The sequence below is a fragment of the Amblyomma americanum genome, chromosome 9 (assembly GCF_052857255.1).
Source record: "Amblyomma americanum isolate KBUSLIRL-KWMA chromosome 9, ASM5285725v1, whole genome shotgun sequence".
NCBI classification, from domain to species: Eukaryota; Metazoa; Arthropoda; class Arachnida; order Ixodida; family Ixodidae; genus Amblyomma; species Amblyomma americanum.
This window is the reverse complement of record NC_135505.1, coordinates 85,906,775-85,914,492: the sequence shown is the minus strand read 5'-3', so window position 1 is coordinate 85,914,492 and position 7,718 is coordinate 85,906,775.

Here is a 7,718-nt window from a genome sequence, read left to right as displayed (position 1 = left end):
TTATTATTATTGCTATTAACTGAACAGCCTCTTTCACATTCTGTTGAACTGCTGTGTATTATGTACATGAAGACCAGAACACTTTATTTTCACATGTGCGGAATAGGCAACCCGCCAAAAGCTATAAAAATGTCTTGAAAATGGCGGTGGCCTTTATAAAAGCCACTTGAAAAAATACGACATATGCAGCGAGGGCAGGTCGTACACGAGCGCACTGGTGGCCAATTATGGGCAAAAAGAAGAAGTAAATATCCTCGTGCAGGAGTACAACAAACGTGAGGAATTATGAACTACATAGAAAACACTTTAGGGGCAAAAAATAAAGGCACACAATTAAAGTGTCACACGCCAACGCCAGTTCTTCCCCCATGGAAGTTTGTACAGCTCAGCGACAACAAGCCAACAGATAATCGCCGGCCAACATCTGCTAATTCGGCATCGTTGCTTCGCCATAAATTTGAGGAACAAGATGCTTGCCTGCCTGATGGATCCATTGTTGTCTACGTAGACGCAAGAATACAAGACTGCCCGGGCAGACCAGCCCAGAATCAAACCTCTCGGTTTCAGCTTACGGAACCCCCTTCGTCTCTTTGTGCTGAGCTCGTTGCAGTTCAGGAAGCACTCTGCTCCGTGGCCAACATAACTATGCTCCCTGCGGCCCGCGTTGTCATCCGCACTGACGCCCTTCAAGTTGTCCGGTTGCTACGACGTGTTAGCCGCTGTCCAACGATATGTCATAACATCCACCGGCTCGCAGCACGCATCCTGCAGCCAGTACGCACTGAGTGGTTCCCACGGGATCTGCTGACCTATCAAAGCCAGGCAGATTTAGCCACCCGCCTTGCGAATACAAACTCATCACCGCCTCGGCTCCTTCATTTGGACAATTTTACCCTCCTATCATCAAGAAAGGAACTCCTCCGGGGCCGCACACGTGCTCTCATCCCTCCGTGTGCGGTAACCCTCCCCAGCGGTCTTACCCGGGCAGAGGAGGTTCCCCTTAGGAGGATCCGGGTCGGGGTTGCCCTCGCACCCGCCATAACTCGGAAGTGGCCTCAGTACTGAGAATTGCTTCCTCGGCCAGGGTGCCCGATATGTAAACACGAGGACATTGAGGCCGACATTCATCACTTACTGTGGGACTGCCCAGCTCTCAAGCCTACAAGGATCCGGCACCTGACGGTAGCAGGTCTTTCACCAAGCAACCCTGCTTCATACATTGCCTGGACGCAGGGACCGTACCATCTTTCTCTACTGAACTTCATCAAATCAGCTAACCTTTCTTCCATTCATTTCATGTCTACTACATCATTCATCGCACCTTCAACCATCATTGGTGCCCTGGGACAATAAATTTCGCTTAAAGAAAGTGTCACACGCTTACAAAGTACAATTCGAAATCATGTCTCGGTAGGTTACACAAACTTAGTCGGCTATATTCGTACCTGATAAGAACGTAAAATATTAAATGTTTGCTTACTGTAATTTGTTCCTGTGCATGGAAGTGACCATTTCTCAGTGGATCGGGTTTGTACATAATTTTCCTTCGGCTTTTACATTGCGGTATTAAGCAAACTGTTACAAATAAATTGCGAAAAAAATTGTAGGTAGTATAATAGACGACACTAGTCAAAAACATTTGCGCGGATAACTTGGAATTTGGTGAACAAATCAGATGTATGGGCAGTAAAACTAGCACCTGCGATAAACCTGCTAGCTTCTTTTCAAGAATTACAATGTTCTGAAGATTCGTTTTAGAAGAGACTAATTGCTTGGCTGGAGATGGTCCAAAATAATGGCGGGCGTTTTATTTTATCTAACTTTAATTGTGGCGCAATCGTAACGAGCATGAAAACTTACCTCTTTTTCCAGGCTTCGGCATGCGCCACAAAACAATTCCTCTGAGTGATTTTCATAAACTGTACCATCATTCCACTCTACAGAACGCACTCACTGCTCGACACTACTACGTTTCAAACCGCAGCGATCGTAGCCACAGGGTCGAAATTCCAATATTTAACACCTTATCAGAATTTCAGTGATGCCAACATTTTCGCAACGCACTAGCTGACATTGCATAAAAAAAATTTTCTAACGCTCATTGTTCTTGTTTATACATTTCTTGTTTGTAACAACTCCCTCTCTTAACACCTCAAGCCCTCAGGGTACAATAAATAAAATAAATAAATGTGGTGGCCCTATCTAGGTGGCAGTAGTTAAGATGTGACTGAAATAGGGCCTGATAAATTATTAGTTTTAGACATGGACGAAATACAGTTGCTTTGTTGTATTGTATATTTTGCCCTTCCTAAAACGACCCCAACTGGGATTGTCAGTATTTATGAATAACTAAAATAAATTTTTGGATAACATATATTTATACGAATGTTTGGAAAAACACCATAACTTTCTTTAAAAAGATAGGGATGAGGTCATGCCTTTCTTGATTTAGACAAGTTCGCTTTTTTTAATAAAAAATCATCCACCTTGTACAAAAGTCATGTTATCAGCCGATTCAAGATATGCATTAACATTTCGCTGAAGGTAGTACAATTTCTTTTTCCTAACAATTCGCTACCAGAACCAGCTTCTTTCTCATTCTTTGCTCGTTTTGTGCTCTCAAGGGTTGCATCTTTATTGCTGTGTAAGGGAATTACCACATCCCTTTGAGTGGGTTGCCGAGGCTTCTACTTAAGTAAATGCTTTCGCGAATTGTATGAAGGCTATATAAAGATGATCGCTGCATTCAGTCTATTTCTCTGTAACTATAATCAGGGTGCGAACGTGGGTCAATATTCAGTGCGCGCTCTCTAAACTAACATGTTCCCTCTGCAAACGAACATGTGCCCTTAGCGATTATCTATTATAAATACTGTGTAAACAATGGCTATGGCACTAATTAGTCAAGGACATTACATGCTCTTTCCCTAGGACCAGGACAACGTTAGCATTCTTCCATGCTAGCTGTAAGCTAATGTCTATAAATTGTGATAAGCTTTACTAGCAGAACGCATCACCCACATTTCAACATTCCCGCACTCACTAATTCCTCCGGGCGCTTCCCTTCTCTGCATGGCTTGTAAGGCTTTTCCGAATTCTGCCTTCACTAGCCGCACGATATCCATGTACTTGCCCGTTCACCCCTGTCGTTAGAATCATCGATCTTTCCATTACAATAAAAATCGGCGTTGAATTCCTCAGTTACTCTAATGATCGAATCCATATCGGCAATGAAATGTTACTCTTTGTACATCAGTGGATTTGTGTCTGTTTTTTCCATGTCTAATCTTCCCTCTACCAACTTTGGGCATCGTTTTACTGATGTCCTCCGATGTTTCAAGGAGAAGTATTTCAATAATGGTAAGTGCACTGAGACAGTTTGCAATATTTTGCACAACTCATGGTCTTGTGGCCGACCAGAAGACGAGAAATTGTGCAGTGGTGCAGGCAGAAGTGCTCGGGCCAGGCCATCCGCCATTAAACCATACTGTAACAATCTGTCGTCTCATCTCACTCATCGGCTTGCCGTCACGTAACATTCGCATGGATAATGTGTGCAACATAACTACATTAAAAGTGAGCAGCTGCCATTTGACTGTCCTTGGCTATGTGGGCAAACGTGCGGATTACCCAGCAGGAGAATAGGAAGGCGCGCCAAATTCACAAAGCGAGAACCTAGGCACTGCCCTGACATAGCACGTCTATAGATTACAATCAGGTGGGCACTGTGATGACGTCACAACGCCACTGGGAATTTTCGGGGATTTCTCGCTCATGGACAACGGCATCGACGTCGGGAATAGACGCAGACGACGACACCGTCATTTGTGCAACACGGACTTCTTAACGGTGGCGTTAAAAGCTGCCAGGCGATGAATATCAAATGTGCTGGGCCAACTTGGAACATCGGTAATCGTTTTAGAAACTCCGCAGAGCAGTTTCTAAACACGTGTGTTAGACGCCAGTAATTAACTGCATAGGAAACATGTAATGGCTTGTAGAGTACACCCATAATATGCCGACGCAGGTGACAGGCTACGCGCTGATTCCTGAGTGTCGACTAGACATACAGCTCACACGACGGATGACGAAGGCTTTTTAAAGGCGCTTGTGACATTTATCCGAACATCGCTTTCAATGCCTTTTGAACAGAAACGTGCGCTTAGTGTGAGTTTTACGCTGGCGCTTTAAGTCGGCAGATCGCCGGACACACTGGAGACCAATATTCACTATTCGCTACATCACGCGACATCGTCTGCACTTGCTGCTTTTCCCGCCCTTTTAACACCCGTCCCGTAACTCTTACTTCAGCCGTCCCTAGGCACATTGTGATGTGAGAAGACGCTGCATCAGGTTTTGTATGACGTTTCAGCGGTCATGCTGCCTTCTTTCATGCTTCTTTCAGGCCAGTAAAGAAAGTAATTATCTATAGATTTAGGCCTTATGTAAACTAAAAGCGCAATTTCTCCCTTATGTCTTTTTAAACCAATTAAATACGTAAAGTGCGTAAGCCTATTCTAACAAACCTCGACAAGGGCTCATCAATCATTGAATGTTCTGTTCAACGCTATACTGCACGTTAAAGATCGGCTAAATGGAGCGATTGAACGCCAGAAATTCGCCTAACTCCATCCAGCAGCGCTCACTTAGTTTCGGTGGGGACAAATACGCCGGCACCCGTCCGATGAGAACCGAAGTGACTGTTGACGCGACCCGTTAGCGATACCCAAAGCCCTATGCTAATCTGGTTTGACAGGCCCTCGCGGGGGCTCAGTGGTTACGGGGTTACGGTGCTCCGCTGCTGGCCCGAAACGCGCGGGTTCGGTCCCGGCAGCGGCGGTCGAATTTCGATGGAGGCGAAATTCTAGACGTCCATGCACTGTGCGATGTCAGTGCACGTTAAAGAATCCCAGGTGGTCGAAATTTCCTGAGCCCTTCACTTACGGCGTCTCTCATAGCCTTACTCGCTTTGGGACGTTCATCATCATCGTCATCAGCCTGCCTACACCCACTGCAAGGCAAAGGCCTCTCCCATGTCTCTGCAGTTAACCCTGTCCTTTGCCAGCTGCGCCCACCCTATGCCAACAAACTTCTTCATCTCTTCCGCCCATCTAACCTTCTGCCTTCCCGTGCTACGCTTGCCTTCTCTTGGAATCCATTCCGTTACCCTCAAGGACCAGCGGTTATCTTGCCTTCGCATTACATCCCCTGCCCAAGCCCATTTCTTCCTCTTTATTTCGAATAGGATGCAATTAACACGTCTTTTTTCTCTCACCCACTCTGCTCGCTTCCGGTCTCTTAACGTTACACCTCTCATTTTTCTTTCCATGTCTCGCTGCGTTGTCCTTAACTTAAGCTGAACCCGTTTCACTAGCTTCCACATTTCCGTCACGTAAGTGAGTACCGGTAAGATACAGCTCTTGTACACTTTTCTCTAGAGGAATATTGGTAAACTGCCATTCATAATGTGGGAGAACCGGCCATGTGCGCTCCACCTAATTCTTATCCTTCTAGTTATTTCCCCCTCATCTTATGTTCCGGATCAGCTGTCACTACCTGCCCTAAGTAGACATTCCTTTACCAATTCCAACACCTTGCTGCCAATTGTAATTTGCTGTTCTTTTGCTAGGCTCTAGATGGAGGCGGAATTGTAGAGACCCGTGTACTGCGCGATGTCAGTGCATGTTAAAGAACCCCCCTTGTTTCAAATTTGGTCGAAAAAGCCTGAGTCCCTTTGGAAATTTAAACCCCATAAACCTACATCTGTTGAAGATTACCTTGGTTTTGTGCATGTTAATTTTTATACCCACCATTCTGCTATGCCTATCTAACTCATTGATCATAATTTCCAGTTCACCTCCTGAGTGACTCAGCAAGGTAATGTCATCAGCAAATAGCAGATTAATTAGGTAGTGTCCATTAACTCTTATTCCCAACTGTTCCCATTTCAGGCGTCGGAATACCTCCTGTGAACAGGCGGTGAATAGCATTGGCGAGATCGTTTCTTTTTGCCTGACGCCCTTCCTTATTGGAATTTTATTTCTGAGTTTATAGAGGACTATGGTAGCTCTTTATTTGCTATATATATTTTACAGTATTTTGACATAAGGCTTTTCTACAGCCTGATTCCACAATGCCTGGATGACTGATGAGGTTTCCAATGAGTGAAATGCTTTCTCGTAATCAATGAAGGGAAGCACTTGTCCCGTTTATCTTCTGTCCCGTATCTGTTTTTTTCTCGCTCTACAAGCATCCCCTCAAATACTATGTATAGAGGTGGGTTATATTATGCGCATTTCTCTATCACCTGGTTGATAGTGTGAATATAATCTGTTGTGGAATATCCTTTACGAAAGCCTGCCTGATCAGTTGGTTGATTAAAATCTACGGTTGCCCTGACTCTATTAGCGATTACCTTAGTCCATATCTTGTAGAGAACTGACAGTAAGCTGATCGGTCTCTACTTTTTCCAGTCCTGGGCGTCTTATCTGATGAAGTAAGATAATGTTTGCGTTCTTCCAATCTTCTGGTGCGATGGAGGTCGTAAGGCATTGCATATACAGGGTGGCTAGTTTTTCTACCACAGTCTCCCCTCTGTCTTTCTCGGCTGGTACCTGATCCTCACCAGCTGCTTTTCCCCTTTGCATTGCTCCTAAGGTTTTCTTCACTTTCTTTTTCGTTACTCGCGGTATGATGCATTGCTGTTCGCTACACTCTCACTAACTTTCTGATTTTATTGGCTACTGTACAGATTTGTGTGACTCTTCGGCTACTTTAGCTATCTTATCCATATTGCTAATGGCATTGCCCTCCTCGTCTCTTAACGCATATATCTGCTTTTTACCTAGGCCTAGTTTCTTCTTCACCGCTTGTAGGCTACCTCCTTTCTTAAGAGCATGCTCGATTCTCTCTATATTAAACTTCCTTATGTCGGCTACCTTGCACTTGTTTTTAACTTTGATATCTCTGCTAGTTCTATTCTGTCGGTAGGGTTAGACGCCCTCATGCTTTAGCGTTTCTTATCAAATCTTTCGTCTCCTGAGATAGCTTGCAGGACGTTAAACCGCTTAAACCATAAACTATCAGGTTTGACAGCTTTCACCGGCTCCCACCATTATGTCCCCTATAGCCCACCAGCTACGTAGTAAGCAGGGAACACAACCGTAATTATCGGCAAATTAAAAGCCTCAGGAAGAACGAAGTTTCGCCTTTGTTAGAAAATACTGCCCGTTCTCGGTTCTAAATGTGTTTTTGCTTTCTTTAAAACGAAGCGTACCTCATAAGAAAGCGTCACTTGTAACCCCTACTGAGCGGGCGTTCCAAGGTATGATGCTTCAGGCTTTAAGCACGCACTGATCACAGAGGAATATGTACCGCCGTCAGAACAGTTAATAGGAAAGCTCGATTTTCCTTCCTGCACTGATATTACAGCCTCTGAGCGATGGGCACCGAGTCCGAGACAATGCTTCACGATGTCATTGGGGCGGCTGGATACAGCTAGTTCCCTGCTTCCACCATCGCATTGTCTCAGACCCAGCGGCCGACGCCTAGAGGACTTAATCTCAGTGGACGACACATGCTCGAGCGTTCGTGTTAAGCGTGCTGATGGGTATACGTGGATCATCAGTATTGTAACGCCGTCGAATTGAAGACCTCTTTACTCAGATGGGAAAACAGAAAGCGCCGCTACTGTACCACACTGCCTCCATCAGCTATAT